Source organism: Nipponia nippon, unplaced genomic scaffold (assembly GCF_047370975.1).
Source record: "Nipponia nippon isolate SJK-2023a ecotype South Korea unplaced genomic scaffold, ASM4737097v1 scaffold_58, whole genome shotgun sequence".
Classification (NCBI taxonomy): domain Eukaryota; kingdom Metazoa; phylum Chordata; class Aves; order Pelecaniformes; family Threskiornithidae; genus Nipponia; species Nipponia nippon.
This window is the reverse complement of record NW_028262378.1, coordinates 390,429-406,697: the sequence shown is the minus strand read 5'-3', so window position 1 is coordinate 406,697 and position 16,269 is coordinate 390,429. Positions and strand designations below refer to the sequence as shown.

The 16,269-nt window shown below is 53.7% G+C and overlaps 1 long non-coding RNA gene across 1 annotated transcript; it reads left to right on the top strand.

The window, feature by feature from the left end:
- The first annotated feature begins 7,097 nt into the window (after positions 1-7,097).
- On the top strand, positions 7,098-15,806 carry LOC148051683 (uncharacterized). Its single transcript, XR_015699468.1, has 5 exons — positions 7,098-7,225; positions 7,504-7,588; positions 13,069-13,163; positions 14,656-14,704; positions 15,353-15,806. It is a non-coding gene; the product is annotated as an uncharacterized LOC148051683 (long non-coding RNA).
- The last annotated feature ends 463 nt before the right edge of the window (positions 15,807-16,269 follow it).

Sequence of the window (16,269 nt, the reverse complement as noted above, 5' to 3'; positions counted from 1 at the left end):
CCTTCCTTCCCTTCCCTTCCCTTCCCTTCCCTTCCCTTCCCTTCCCTTCCCTTCCCTTCCCTTCCCTTCCCTTCCCTTCCCTTCCCTTCCCTTCCCTTCCCTTCCCTTCCTTCCCTTCCCTTCCCTTCCTTCCCTTCCCTTCCCTTCCCTTCCCTTCCCTTCCCTTCCCTTCCTTCCCTTCCCTTCCCTTCCCTTCCCTTCCTTCCTTCCCTTCCCTTCCCTTCCCTTCCCTTCCCTTCCCTTCCCTTCCCTTCCCTTCCCTTCCCTTCCCTTCCCTTCCCTTCCCTTCCCTTCCCTTCCCTTCCCTTCCCTTCCTTCCCTTCCCTTCCCTTCCCTTCCCTTCCCTTCCCTTCCTTCCCTTCCCTTCCCTTCCTTCTTCCTTCTCTTCTCTTCTTCCTTCTCTTCTCTTCTCTTCTCTTCTCTTCTCTTCTCTTCTCTTCTCTTCTCTTCTCTTCTCTTCTCTTCTCTTCTTCTTCTTCTTCTTCTTCTCTTCTTCTTCTCTTCTCTTCTCTTCTCTTCTCTTCTCTTCTCTTCTCTTCTCTTCTCTTCTCTTCTCTTCTCTTCTCTTCCCTTCTCTTCCTTCCCTTCCCTTCCTTCCTTCCCTTCCTTCCTTCCTTCCTTCCTTCCTTCCCTTCCTTCCCTTCCTTCCTTCCTTCCTTCCTTCCCTTCCTTCCCTTCCCTTCCTTCCTTCCTTCCCTTCCCTTCCTTCCCTTCCCTTCCCTTCCTTCCTTCCTTCCCTTCCCTTCCCTTCCTTCCCTTCCCTTCCCTTCCTTCTTCCCTTCCCTTCCCTTCCCTTCCCTTCCCTTCCCTTCCTTCCTTCCCTTCCCTTCCCTTCCCTTCCCTTCCTTCCCTTCCCTTCCCTTCCTTCCTTCCCTTCCCTTCCCTTCCCTTCCCTTCCTTCCCTTCCCTTCCTTCCCTTCCCTTCCTTCCTTCCCTTCCTTCCTTCCCTTCCCTTCCCTTCCTTCCTTCCCTTCCCTTCCTTCCCTTCCCTTCCCTTCCCTTCCCTTCCCTTCCCTTCCCTTCCTTCCCTTCCCTTCCCTTCCCTTCCTTCCCTTCTCTTCCCTTCCCTTCCCTTCCCTTCCCTTCCCTTCCCTTCCCTTCCCTTCCCTTCTCTTCTCTTCTCTTCTCTTCTCTTCTCTTCTCTTCTCTTCTCTTCTCTTCTCTTCTCTTCTCTTCTCTTCTCTTCTCTTCTCTTCTCTTCTCTTCTCTTCTCTTCTCTTCTCTTCTCTTCTCTTCTCTTCCCTGCACTCACGATGAGGCGCATAGCAAGGAGACCACTCTTTGCCTGAAATGCCACGGGGTTTACAGCTCCAGAAACACTTTCGAGGACACAAATCAAAAAGGATACAAGTAGACACAGGATTTTATTTTAGCTTACTTGATTTTACTTTCTTTTATTTTCTGTCTTCTTATGTTGGTTTATGTTAGTTTAGTTTAGTTTCTTTCATGTGATGTTATTGTATTTGATTTTATTAAATTTTCTTTGGGTTTAATTTTTATTATTTTATTTTATGTTGGTTAATCTTACTTTACTTTACCTTGCTTTATGCGTTTTTATTTTATTTTGTTGTTTTCTTTTACTATTACTTCATTTTATCTGATTTTATCTGAGGCTATTTTGCTAAATCTCTTTCAGAGCCGATGCTCACAAGCATTAGCACAATGCGCATGTGTAGCCAGGAGCAGGCTGATGTGTTCTTCAGTTTAGTTGGAAAAATCATGCCCTGCAGTGTGGCAAAGGAAAGCTGCAGAAAGGAGCAGCAGGAATACGGGCCAAGCAGTCCCTCGTTTCTCAACAGTGCAGAAGAACTTGAAGAAGGAGGATGCTCAAGCCCGATTCTCCCTCCACCTGCTGCCACCTCAGGGCCTTCCCAGAGGGGCAAAATGCCCACGGCCTGATCCCAGTATTCCCATTAGAACTGTGCGAACGATGGCATTGCTCAGTTTTTACTACGCTGAATCAAATCCATTCTATTCACAACATATGCTGTCTTGTACTGGAAAATACATAAAGGTAATGTTTGGAAAATTACTACAAGGCTACATTGTTTAGAATGAATCAACCATCAAAACACAAAGGCCACTTCAGCCAATGTCTCTACCCCTAGTATTACAAATAGCTACCAGGTAGAGTACTTGAGTGTCGGAGAAAGAACAGTCATAGCCTAGACACGTCCAAGTGCAAGTCTCCTTCAGTGAAAAAAATCACTCATCTGACAAGGAAATAACAGAAATGTCAGCAGCAGAGTCTTTAGAACAGTGTTTCTTTGTGGGAGCCCAAGCCCTGTGTTCAAATATCTACCATATCTACCTTATCCCCACACACGGGTATTGCTTTGAGCTTTGATGCCAGCAGCATCTCTCCTCTCCTTTCAGGGCAGCATTACAATACCAGGAGAGGGTGCCATCCAGCCAGAAACGCAGGATGCATTGACAAGACAGCACTAAGCATACGCATTGAAATTAACCCCCAAAACAAGGCCATGTTTATAAGCACAACGCTGTGGCGTCCAGAATTACTAGGTAGTGCCTGAAAGCACTGCAGCAACTCCTGCAGCAATCTGCCCAAAGTCTACATGCAGAGCCACATAAATTCAGGGGGTTTTGCTTGCAAATGCTTCATGGGTACCAGGATGCTGCTGTACTGTCTTTCTGAGACTCCCTGTAACTCATCCGTCTACTTTATTTCTTGAGAACCAACATCAGAAAGACATGGCAAAACCACAAGCTGATGACATCTACTAATTGTGGTGGAGAGGCGTATCTTTAAGGCGGCTGGAAAACAGGAGCAGGCAAACAATGCCAATGTAGCTGAGAGAGAACTGGACCGCGTGAATACCTAAATGACAGCATTAATCCTCTAGGCAGGATTGCATTTGAATATCTGTCGTTTTAGTCAGTACACCCAATTCCCGGTCCTCCATAAATCTCAGCAATACAGAGTTAAAACTGGGAGCACAGAGACCAGCTTAGGGTAAAAACAGACTTAGAAAGTGTCCGGATGATGTGTCCAGAAAGCCAAATCCTCATTACCTTTAACAGAGAATGCAACTGGGGGGGAAAGGGGAAGGAAGAAAAGGTGGAGAAAAGGAAAAGGGTGGGCACACAACTGAAAAAGAAAGGAGCGCAGTTATCACGAAGACCAGCGCAGCCCCCCTCGCTCTTTGATGCCTGCAGATGCCTGCGTTCAGATGGGAACCAGCAGAAAAACCCTGACAGGGCTCCTTTTCACTGTCCTCCTCCCTGCGTGCGTGCTGGGACCTCCTCGTTTCCCCGAAGGCCTCCCAGACTCCCCGGGGGTAGCAAAGAACTGCACCTGCAGAAGCAAAGGGGCGGCCGTGCCTCGGCTTCGGAGAGGCCCAAAGCCGCCCTGGGCCCCAGCAGCCCCTGGCGCCCCGGCATTTGCTTGGCCCCGAGGCCCCGCGGGGCCTGCCAGCACCGGGGACCCCCGGGGACAGAAGCCAAGGACAGCGGTCAGCCCCCGTGGGGAGAGGGACAGGGCTCTGTCCCCCCTTCTGGCCGCAGGAGGACGCCCTGGGCCGCGCCAGCACAGGGCGTCTCTCCTCCTCAGCGCCCGGGGGCAGCGAGGCCTGAGGGAGGCCCTGGGTGCCGGGCTCAGCCTGGCCGCTGCCAGCGGCTCCCGGCACGCAGCTCCTCCTGCCCAGGGCGGTGGCTGGAGCACAGCCAGAGCCACCCTTTGGGAAAGCCGTGCCGGTGCCCAGCAAAGCCCGGGCAGCTCCCCCCCGGCCCTGCCCCCGGCCCTGCCCCTCGCCCTTCCCTCCCCTCCCGCCCTGCGCAGGCCCAGCCCCCCCAGCCGCGCCATTGGCCACGGCGGAGCCAATCGGCGGAGCCGGAGGCGGGCTGTCAGTCAGAGCCGGGTGGGGCGGGGCCGGAGGGGGCCGAGGCCCAGGGGCCTGAGGAGAAAGGGGCGGGAGCCGGGCCGGGGGCAGCCGGGGCCCGGGGGGAGCAGGGCCAGGCCAGGGCCAGGGCCAGGGCCAGGGCCAGGCCACAGGGCCAGGGGAGCTGCAGGAGCAAGTTCTTTATTGCAGCGCTGGGTGCACGGGGGATACCTCCGCCCAGCGGGCATGCCGTAGGTCACGCCAGCAAAGTATTTATCAAACTTAAAATGTACATATTCCTTAATTTTCCGAGGAAAGTCATAGATATTACAATTATTTCCCAGAAATCATGACCATATTTCCCCTCCCACCGCAGCATGTGCTGTTTGATTCTGGGGCTTCTTTTGGGGGCCCTTGGTGGTCGTTCTCCTCAAGTTCCAGCTGTCCGCTTGTTGACCTCGTTGGTTTTTTCCACCTCAGCATGCTGATTTGGCTGTTTCCTTTTGTTAAGAAGACAGCTGACACTCGCCAGTGTTCAGGGAGTTTCTTGGTTTCTGTTCAGACTGCCCATGATCTTTGTGCTGAGCTCACTCTTTGATTCAGAGATTCCTTCTTACCTTACAGGCCTCTCCTCTGTCCTTGGTTTCTGCGGGCATGCTGATTCACTTCCTTCCTAGCTCTACTCTGTCCTTGGGAGCTGTCAGTTGTTGGTGACCAGCTTCTTCTAAGCAGGCCTTGATGATGAACGTTTTGAAGCAGGCCTTGGTAATGAACTCCTTTTCTGAATCCCACAGGTAACGCTTGTGCCCCTCTCTGGGCCCCAAGGTGGGATACCTGCCTGTCCCCCCACCCAAGCTGTGCGGCGGGCTTCTGGGAAACGGGGGTACCGAGGGCGGATGGTTTTACCACAGCCGGGAAGGTCCGGTAACCTGTCAGGGACTTTGTTCTTCCTGGTGCTTGCAGTAGCAGGTTATTTGTTTTTGTCAATGTATTTTTTCTGAGGAAACTTCACCCAGGAAAGCGCAGCGTTTAGCTCTGGTTGCTCTCTGTGTGGCCTGTGCCTGTCCTCAGCCAGGCACACAGCAGCTTTCAGAGGAGGAATGGGACTATTCCAGGGTGAGGTGAGCAGTGGGGATCCCAGGCCTGTTGTGTGTAAGGCAATCAGGGGAAAATGTGCGGTTAGAGCTGCCTGTGTTGCTTCCCCCTTGGATTGCAGTGCTCCCCTCTAGTTCTCTGTAATCCTCGCTTCTACGAGTCGGCTGCATCGGGTTTAAATTTCTGTAAGTACACTTTGCAGGTGTTTCGACTTGGTTCTTCCCAGGTTTGAAAATTCCGTGTGCAGGTCTCTCTACTTTCTTCTCCCCTCTGTCCCACAGAACCGTCTGTGCCTGCAGGGGCTGCAGAGTCTGTGTTTGCTCCCCGTGGTGAGGAAAATACGGGCATGAAAAAGAAAGAGATAGCGATTCTGAAAAGACCCCTTTCTTTGTGCTCCTTTTCACATTCAGTTGCCTGTTGTGGGTTCTTAAATGATGCGAGTTACTCTGAGTCTTAGCAATCCCTTGTTTGCACGCCTGTGCTCAGGAGGTGCCTCAGAAACTCTGTTTGGGCGTGGCTTCTGTCGGACAAGTAACCGTAGCCCTTTCTGGAAAAATAGCTCCTGGGTGAGTTAGTTCCTCAGCCATAACGGCAGGGTTTCTGTTGGCATCTGCCAGAACTCAGGAGCAAACGCTGCTGACGGAAACCGTCAGGAGAAAAGGAAGGCTGGAGAGAGCAGAAGAGATCCGTAGAGCTGCGCTGCTTTCCCCCGATGGTGTCACACCTCCTGGCACGGCGACTGGGTAAGGGTGCTCTCAGGGTGTTTTCCCAGCTTTCCCAGTGCTCACCAGCAGAGAGCCAACGGCCCTGGGGGAAGGGCAGGACCCCCTTCTTTGTGCACCCCAGGATCTTGTCACACTGCAAGCTCCTGCGCCAGCAGAAGCGGCTGAGAGTCGACTTCTTCAAGGAGGCTGGTGTGGGCACGAGGAAGATGCCGGGAGCAGCCTTCCTTCAAGTCATCAAGGGGGGATGTAGGGAGCAGAACGGGAGTGACCTGCTGCCACTGCCGTATGTCTGGAAAGCTGGAGGGGAAAGGGAGGGCAAGGATGCAAGAGGTGGGATGTCATCTAGAGCGGGTTGTGGGAGTGAGGGTACCCATTGCGTCACGGTCTCCAAAGAGAGTCGCTGCTCAGCTCTGTGGCTGCCTGGATCCTGCTGCAGACACTGAACTGGCATCACGCTTCCCAGGGTCGCTACTCGACCTTTCCCCCACCAGTCTCGTATCTGTATTCCCATTGCGCTGCCTTCCAGCACATATCTGTGCAGCACTGCTCCCCCTGAGCCTCACTTCCCCCAGGGCAGAGCGGTACGGAGCTGTGAGGAGCACGCTCAGGTCTACCAGGGTTCAGCAGTGCAGGTGTTAACTGCTACTCTAGTCCAAGCCAAAAGCAGCCTTCTCAAAACGCAGGGGGCTGGGAAGTTTGGCGTGTTAACAGCCGAGAGGTCTGCAGAAGGAGAAGCTGGAGAAGCCAGGGGATGTACAATACTGCCGTCAGCCCAATGGCAGGAGGGAGGTTATTCAGTCCTTGGGGTTGGGCTGGAAATCTGCAGCCTGCGGTGTAACGTCCTGTACTGGGATTTGGTAGTTAGCACTGATCATCCAGCTGATCAAAAGCAGACCCTTTCTGCAGGTGTTGGCGGCAGCTGGAAAAGAGAGGTTGGGAAGACCTTGCTTTTGAAAACGTAAGCCAGAGCAGAAGCCTTGTCCTGGTACCTGTGTTGTCTTTCACTGCAGTTTTCACATCTGAGAGAGAAGAGGCATTTGGCTGACGGTTTGTAGGACTGCCTCTTTTGCAGATTAAACATCCCTTGTCAGCATGGAAGAGAACGGGGCATGGACAAGCAAACGCTTGGGGCAACTGCAGCATAGGGATGGGGGCAGTCTGTCATATTTCTGTCAGGCTCAAAAGCTACAGGATGTTTCCATTGCAAGAGGCGAGTCTGTTGGGAACTCCAGTCTCCCAAATTCCAAACCCTGTGTGTTAAAGAGTGCTGAGCCCCGTTGTTTCTTTCTGCTGCTCTCTAACGCAGTTTCTCTGGCTTTTTCTTTGGTTGGTTTTTAATGCCTGGTAGGTGTCCAAGCTCCGTTTCATCAAGGCACTTGCAAACCTGCCACTTGCCCAGCTTCTGCTGGGGGCCAAGCCAAAGAGATGAAGCCTCGTGCTCGTAGCAAGCCCGAAGCAAAGTTAAACTCCTGAGACGTTCCCCCAGTCAGCCCGGAGCCAGCGTGCAGCTGCGATGAGATGGAAGAGCCTGGGAAACCATTCGTCAGCAGGAGGCGATGGAAGAAGGTATGGTGCATGTGGCACCTGGGATTAAGCGATACGCTCAGTTTCGTGTCTGGACCAGTACTGTGCTTGCCCTTTGACTAAGCCCCAGTTCAGAGCAGAAATTGTTGTCACTCCTCGTGGGTGCCAGAGTGCTGTTCCTGCTCTCTCCTCCCCGGTGCCTTAATTTAATCTTTTGTGTCTAGGCAGGGCCTTGATAATGCTCCTGTGTGGGCACTGTGTATGTGAATGGCAGGTTTTCTGCATAGTTGTGACTGATCTTTCTTGCTTCTTTTCATGAGGAAACTCTTGATATGTACTGCGCAGGAACTATAGAAATGCAAAGGAGTGATGAAGAAAGAGGTGCCAGTCAAGGAGGGAGTGCAGGTTAGTTCTGGTTTTCAATTTTCTTGACTGTGTTCTAGCCAAAAGCCTTGTCTGAAACAATTGCAATGAGCTGAACTACTGGGTATTTCAGTAGCTTTCAGATGACCACCTTCAGTCCTTGCCCCAGCAGGTGGAAACGCGGGATGGAGGTCAGCACGTGCTCCCTCAAGTCGTAGCGGGGCTTCCTCAACACCGCGGTGGGGATGCTGTTCCTGGGGACGCCGGTTGCAGCCTGCGATGGGGATGCTGATCCTGGGGATGCTGGTTGCAGCCCGCGGTGGGGATGCTGTTCCTGGGGACGCTGGTTGCAGCCCGCGGTGGGGATGCTGTTCCTGGGGACGCTGGTTGCAGCCCGCGGTGGGGATGCTGTTCCTGGGGATGCTGGTTGCAGCCCGCGGTGGGGATGCCGGCGGTGGGGCTGTCAGCAGCAGGCCGGGGCAGAGCTGGCGGTAGCAGGGGTGTGGGTACCAGGCCGGGGTGGGGATGCTGGTTTGGGGGCGGTTGTTCCTTTAGGAACGGCGAGGTGGCGCCGCGGCTGCAGCCTGTGCCAGGCAGGGGCTTGGTGTGAAGGCAGCAGAAGTGGAAGTGGCGCTGGGTGGGCCCGGGGCCAGCAGCGTGATGGTGGGCAGAGAGGGCTCCCACAGACCAGAGCGGTGAGGGCGTCTGCCCTGTCTTGCCCCTGCCCCCACCGCTCTGCAGCTTCCTCCCGGCCCAGGGGCTCCTGGGGGCTGCCCCGGGGGCTGCAGCGGCGTGCGGCCCACTGCTGCCGGGAGCTGTGGGGCGCAGCCTGGCCATGACACCAGTGGCGCCAGCAGCTGGCAGCACTGTGTCACCCGTTCCATTGAACGTATCGCAGCCCCCGGGCAGCGGGGAGCCGTAGCTTGAAGAGCATGGGGCCGGGGGACTGGGGCAGGCAAGGGTCCCCGGGCCGGGGCAGGGCTCGGGGCCAGAGCCCCAGGCCAGAAGTTTAGGGCCTCCATGCTGCGGGGTTTCAGTAGACGGGCTGCATGAAAACTGTCCCCTCTGGTGCGCGAAGGGCCTTTACCCCTGGCATCCCTCTGGCTTCTAGATGGCTTGGCAGGCACGTTGTTGCTGTTGGATGCTCTCCGCTTGCTGTGTCCTGCCTGCTGCCCGCTGCCACACACACCGTGCCGTGCCCACCCACCTTCCCCTTCGACAGCGTTTTTGAGTTTTTGGGCACCTGGCACAACCACCCTCTTCTTCTTTTTCTTTGGTGGGATGCTGTTGCGCAGGGAGGTCTCTTGTGTCTTGGGGGCGCTGGCTGGTGCGGGCCGCTTGGCCTTCTTGCCGCCCATCTCTCCCGATCTGGGTACCATCTGGCAGGAGGCGGCAGCCGGCGGCAGCAGCAAGCGGGTCAAAAGCACCCGGGGCTGCCTCCGCAGCGCCTCCTGCACCAGTTGGGCCGTGCGGGGCGGGTGACGCCGGGGGACAGTCGGGGGGGCTGGCCAGGGGACTCAGCAGTGGGATCTGCAGGGGGCTCAGCAGGGGAGTCTCCGCAAGAGCCTTCAGGGGATCCTTGCGGGGACTCTCCACAGGACTGTCCTCTGAAGTCTCCGGAGAGCTCTCCTCAGAAGTCTCCGAGGGGCTGAGTGGCAGCCAGGTGGGGAGGTCTGCCGCCACCGTGCCCTGCTTCCCCTCGGGGTCCTGCAAGGGGGAGGCCGGCCCCCCCCAGAAGGGGTCGGCGTCCCCCAGCATTGCCGCTGCCAGGTGGTCCTTGGGGCAGTCGCACTCCAGCCCACTGTGCCAGAAGTCGGGGACTTCGCTGAAGGAGGCGGTGCTGGCAAGGCTGTCGGGGACATCAGGGAAGGTGTTTTCGCCTTCCCCCAGCATCACCGCTGCCACTTGCTCCTTGTTGCAGCCGCCCTCTGCCCTGTACTCCAAGAGGTGGGGGAGCTTGTTGAGGGAGGTGGTGAAGCTGGGGATGACGGGGACATTGGGGACGGTGTCCTCACCATCCCCCAGCCCCGCCGTCACCGCTCGTTCATTGGGGCAGCCACCCTCTGCCACGTACTCGGAGAGGTCAGGGAGCTCATTGAGGACGTCGGCGGTCAAGTTGGGGACGTTGGTGGTCAAGATGATGTCCTCGCTGTCCCCTAGCCGCGCCACCACGGTTTGGTCCTGGGGGCAGTCGCCGTCTGCCACGTGGTCTGAGGAGTTGTGGAGCTCACTGAGGGAAGCAGTGCTGGCGAGGCTGTTGGGGAAATCAAGGCCATCAGGGACAGTGTCCTCACTGTCCCCCAGCCCCGCCACCGCCACTCGTTCACTGGGGCAGCTGCCCTCTGCCACGTACTCGGAGAAGTCAGGGAGGTGGCTGAGGAAGTTGGTAGCGTCGGGGACATTGTCGACAATGACATCACCATCCCCCAGCCCCGCCACTGCCTCTGTCTCTTTGGGGCTGCCGCCGTATGCCCTGTACGCCAAGAAATCAGGGAACTTGTTGAGGTAGGTGCTCAAGTCGGGGACATTGGGGACGGTGTCCTCGCTGTCCGTGATGTCAAGCCAGGCGAGCACATGGCTGGCGGTGGTGTCCTCTGCCTGCTCAGGAAAGGCCTCGGTGAAGGCGTCTGGCCCCTGCTGGGGCAGATCCGCGGGCTTCCCCGGGGCCCCCGGGGTGGTCACCGCTGCTGAAAAAGGAAACAAAAGCAATCGAACCCCAGGGTGATGCCAGCTTTGCTAAGCTTGGCCACCCGACCATGGGCTCTGCCACCCCCCAAACCTCACCTTTGGGCTTCGTTGTGGTTCTGCCAGTCGGCAGAGGCAGGGCGGTCTGGCGGGGGCTGGCAGCAGGGACACTGTCCTCGATGGCCGCCCCGTCCTTGCTGGAGGCCTCCGATGGCTTCTGGGCGCTGCCGGCAGGGTGAGGAGCACAGGGGGGCCTGTGGGGTTCAGGGTCTCCCCCTGGCCCCTGGCCCCCAGCCCCAGGCCCATCGGCTGGTGGGGCACCAGTGTCCCCATCACCACCTGCTGTCCCCAGCCATAAGCAGGGGGACAAGGAGCGGCCACGGTGGGGAGCTGCACACCGCAGGGGAGCTGCACGAAAGGGGGAAGCTGCACAACAGGGGCAAGCTGCACCATCGGGGGGAGCTGCACCACAGGGTGAAGCTGCCCCCCTTGGGGGAGCTGCCCCCCTTGGGGGAGCTGCACCCCAGGAGGGAGCTGCACCCCAGAAGGGAGCTGGACGACAGGGGGGAGCTGCGCCATGGGGGGGAGCTGCACCACGGGGGGAAGCAGCACCACGCCGGGGAGCTGCACCACCTGGCCTGGGGCCCCCAGGGGCCCCGGCACCCCCTGCCAGACAGTGGCCTGGGCCGGCTGGGAGGTGACGGTGGGCACCTGAGCAGGCGCGCGGGACAGCGGCAGCCCCGGGCCAGAGGAGGGCAGCACGCCAGCAGTGACCGGTGGCGGCATGGCCGGGGTGGTGATGCTCACGCTGGGCACCTCCAATGCCATCGGCAGCCGGAGAGGGAACCTCTCTGTTGGGGGAAGTGCAGAGGAGCAATGGGGTGAGAGATTGGTGGGCAGAGCATGCTGAGAGGCTACCTGGAGGGCGGGAGGAGCGGGAGCCTGCTGCTGTACCTGCCATGGCGCTTGGTCCGGGTGGGGTTTGTTGGGGGCAAGCAGCCCTCGTCTCCACGGCGCTCATTCCGCCAGCACCTGCTGCAGCCAGCCTTGCGCTGGGTTGATTTTTCCTACCACAGCAGCTTCCCATCTCAAGGATTGCCCATCCTGCCCAGGCTTTCCTGTCCCGAAGGATGGGTTCCCACCCGCACAATGGCTTTTAAACCGCATGATGGTTTGCCATGCCAATGAGGATTTCTCAGCCCCCGTCATGGTTTCCTAACCCGAGGGTCTCCCATCCCCACGATTTCCCATCCCAAGCATGATTTTTGGGGGGAGGTGAATTTCCTGTGCAAGGGGAAGGGATGGGGCTGGCACTGGTGTCCCTGCAATGCCGACACGTGTGTGCTGCCCCATCCCACACCGGTGGTGGGGATGGGGGGATTGGGGCGCTTTTAGGTCGTTTTTGTCCTCCCCCTCTCTGCCGTGGCAGGGGGGCAACTGCTGCTCTTGATCCAGACGTCCCTGCCGTCGGTCTTGCTGCAGTTCCGTATCTCTGATGGCAGATAAGGGGAGGGTTCCCCAGAGGTGTCGGAGGGGCTGGGATGCTGGCATGATCTGGGTAGTCCAGGGGTATCCTTGCTTCTTCAGGGTGGGGGCTGTCCTTCTCCTCCTTGCAATGAGCTGGGGTCCTTCAGTCATGCTGACTGAACCATGACTGAGCAATATCCAACGTAATCTGGATGGATCTTAAGAAATGTCATACAATTTCCTACTCTCAAGACTAATTGCTATGATAGTTTTTCCTAGCAATGAGATGTTCCTAGCAGTCCCTCCTTTTCTTTTGACCATCAGGGTCACACTATACCCTTCCTTCTTTAAGTCGTATGTGGAGCATATAAGGTAGTAGAAGACTGGAAACGCACAGATAGATAATTACAAAGCCAAACAAGAGAGTGACTACAACAACCCAAATCCTTCTAGTTCACAGGCCTCTCCCTAAGTCTGGGAGCCAAGAGGTTAGCCACCCAAACAGATTCAGGAGAGATCCCTGCCTTACTTCATGTAGTATTTTTAAATGAGTCTTTCTCTTGTTTCTATCCGTTTCATTTTTCTGGTCTTGACTGACATAAAACCCCAGCAGCTGTTATTCAACAATGCACATTCTCTGTCCTGTGCTGCTGAAAGGTGCTCTAGGGCTAATGCATTCGTGCGGAGGCGCCAGAAAGAGAGAGCGCCAGCGTTTGTGGGGCTGTGAATGGGGTTGCCTGGATACTTGAAGCGCAGCAAGAGCTTTTGGTCCTGGCCCCTTTGGTGTGGGAGGAATCCCTGGACGTTCGCCGTTTCCAGGCTGGGCTCTGGCTGTAATCAGCGGGCCAGGGAGAGGGACTCTCGGGAACTTTTCTTTCTCCCTGCTTCCCCCCAGTTCCAATCTCTCTTAGAGGTAATGATGATTTGGCTTCCTGGACACATCCTAGAGAAGGTAGATCCAGGATGGAAGTGTGGGCTGGTCTCTACCTTCAGAGCTGTAGGCTGGCGTTGGAGTTCCTGTTTGCTCATTCTAATTTCTTTTCCATATCCTACACTAGGTAAGCGTGGGGACAGCAGTGTAGTCCTCCTGCTGAGAAGCTGGGCTCAGTGTAGAATGACAAGAAGCCCACCCTGAGTGATACGGTGGGAGGCAAGACGGAAAAGGAGCCGTTGAAAATGAAACCGTTCTTGCTGCTTGTGTTTGATATCACACCTGCAGGTTTCTTGAACTGTACGATAGAAGCGCGATGTTCGATATCAAATTTGGCTTTTTTAGCTCAAAGGGGTTCTCTGAAGTGCTGTGTAATTAGATATCAATATACGTTCTTACGAATTGACTAATGTTTTTTCTGTATTTATGTTGTTTTCAGAATACACCGCTGATAATGCCCTGATTCCTAAGCACTCATCGGTCGTTGTTAGAAGAATCCCTGTTGGAGGAGTTAAAGCTCCCAGCAAAACATAGGTTGTGTAAGGCTCCAACAAGCATTGTATTCTTTCTCAGGGGTTTCCATGTGTTAACTGTTTTAACGGCTGTTAGTTTACAGAGGCATTCCGATTGTATCTTTCTTGTTAAAGCTGCTGTTAATTGTCGTTGTCCTGGTGTAGATTTTAATGTATCCGTTTGACTCTTTCTTGCATTTGGGGAAGTGGGGGGCGGGATATGGCAGGTATTCCTACGCCCCAAATCGGGGTCTTTTGCATGCTAGCTCTAGAGGAGAGACCAAGGGTTGCCAGCTGGCGAACCATGCAAACAAGAAGTTCCACTCCTCAGGGATTCCTGCTAGTTTCCTAAAGACAATGTCCATTTCAGGCAAGATAAAACCAACACTATCCTAAAGCGTGTTTCCTTTTGTGTCAGTACGATGAAGGAAGAGTTAATCCTTTCCAAACTTGAAAGTCAGGAAGCGGTTTCACATGTTACCAAATGTTGCTAGTTCCCTTTCTAAGTCTGTTTTTACCCTAAGCTGATCTCTGTGCTCCAGGTTTTAACTCTGTATTCTGTATTGCTGAGATTTATGGAGGACAGGGAATTGGGTGTCCTGATTAGAATGACAGCTATTCAAATGCAGTCCTGACTGGAGGATTAATGCTGTCAGTTAGGTATCCATGCAGTCCAGTTCTCTCTCAGCTACATTGGCATTGTTTGACTGGTCATGTTTTCCAGCCTTCTTCTAGGAATTCTGGATGTCTCAGCGTTGTGCTTATAAACATGGCCTTGTTTTGGGGGTTAATTTCAATGCGTATGCTTAGCGCTGTCTTGTCAATGCATCCTGCGTTTCTGGCTGGATGGCACCCTCTCCTGGTATTGTAATGCTGCCCTGAAAGGAGAGGAGAGATGCTGCTGGCATCAAAGCTCAAGGCAATACCCGTGTGTGGGGATAAGGAAAGAATGGCACTGCTGTTCTCCCGTAGAAAATGAACCGGGCAGCTTAGCTTTCTATCCCTTCAGTGGGAAACGTTGCAGAAAGAACTGGTAGAGTGGTTCCTGTTTGGGAATGATGAATGTATGCTGTCAGGGTGGAGAGGCCTTCAGCAATGCGTTACTCGCCTTGTAGCATGTTCTTCAAGGGAAATGGATGAAGCAATCCTTGTGTGGTAATCTAAAGTATTTCCTTGTACTTCCTCATCTGCCGGAGGTGCGTGGCTGTAATTGCCAGCCCGGTGGTGTTCTAGCAGTGGCAGGGAGCACGTGCCTTTCTATTTGTACAGAAATTCCAGAGCAGCCTTTGAATTGCCTCTGCTCATGGGACACTTTGGGTGATGTATGAATTGGTTGCTAACTACGTCAATGCTTGCATGTCTGAGTCAGGATGAGCAGCATGCAGGGACAGATGAATGAGCGTGTGGAATCTCAGCAAGTTTTCAAACGTAATAAATGTTGCCTAGAATATTGTAGCATTTTCAAGATTATCTTCAAGCAAGTTCTGGCAATTAAGACTTTTTTTTTTTTTTAGTTTGTCACGGGGCTCCTAAATCGCACAAACTCCTCGGAACTGCTGTCAGGTGAGATATCTACTGCTATTTTTAGTCAATACAGCATATGGAACAATGTAGTATTTTGGCCCTTTCCTGGCCAAGTGTGGTAGATATCTGAACACAGGGCTTGGGCTCCCACAAAGAACCACTGTCCTAAAGACTCTGCTGCTGACATTTCTGTTATTTCTTGATTTTTTTCACTGAAGTAGACTTGCACTTGGACGTGTCTAGGCTATGACTGTTCTTTCTCCGACACTCAAGTACTCTATCGGGTACCTATTTGCAGTACTAGGGGTGTAGAGATTGGCTAAAGTGACCTTTGTGTTTTGATGGCTGATGATTGAAGAACACAAAACTGTAGGACAGACTTCATCTTTTTGATACTGATGTAGCAGAGACAAAATACCTGAGGGCTTCCTCTTGCACTGTTGTGTTCTGTCTCTGTAAGTCCTAGAGTGATTTGTGACAAAGTAGAAATGTGATTGTTGGGCTTCTTTTTAGCTGCACTGCATGTACCAAGAGAGAACAGTTTCTGTGTACGAATAAATGTCCACATTCACTAGACTATCAGAACATCATGTTTGGATGTTCAGGTTTTAGAATCTGTTTTCACCGCTTTATGTTGGGTACAAGTGCTCTGTTTTAAGTTCTGATCCCCTGTATTTCTTCTTCCAGAAGTCCAACTGAGCCAGTGAGCTGAGCATCAAACGCAGTATGTAAAAACGCAGACTTTTTGCTAGACACTGCACTTCATTCTAAACAATGTAACCTCGTATTACTTTTCCAAACATTACCTTTATGTATTTCCCAGTAAAAGACAGCATATGTTGTGAATAGAATGGATAGTAAAAACTGAGCAATGCCATCGTTCGCACAGTTCTAATGGGAACACTGGTATTTGTGCCTAGGAGTGCATTGTGTTTCATCTTGAATCTGCTGGAACATTTCCTGAATGACTTTGAGTTGTACAGATAATGTATGATCATTTTGAGATCACGTAGGTGCGAGGTTTGCCCAACTGAACGTGGTGCCCTGTTCTACATCTGTCTGTCTCTAGCTAGCAATATGGATGTTTGTATAGGGTGTCGTGTGCTTTTTGTTTCTTGCAATAAAAATGGTTTGGAGCGTATTTTTTGCCATTTTCACCTTGTATCACTTAGCTTTTGGTTTTAAATCCGTTTTGGCCTCCTGGTTTTTGAAAATGTTATCAAAACCCCCTGAGAAACCATGATTGTTAAAGTTGGGACTGTTCCTTACTTTTGCCTTGGGCGTTCAAACAAATACCAAAACCAACATATCCCTTATGTTTGGAGGACAGTTCTGTGCAGCTGAATGATTCCTTCTCGTGTCCTTAAATACCTGGGTATTTGTTCCTACAACTGTGAAATTGAAGTGCTATTGTTTGGGCCCCTCTGGGTACATAAGTGTTTTGAATCCCTTGCCGTGAATGTCAATAGCGTTGCTACGCAAAGTGGTCTTCTAGAGCTCTGCAGTTGATCTTTCCGCTTTACCTGATGAAGCAGTTGAGTTGAACAGTTTGTCTGCAAATGAAAATACCTGAAACCCAGCGTACACGCTTTGGCACAGGGTTA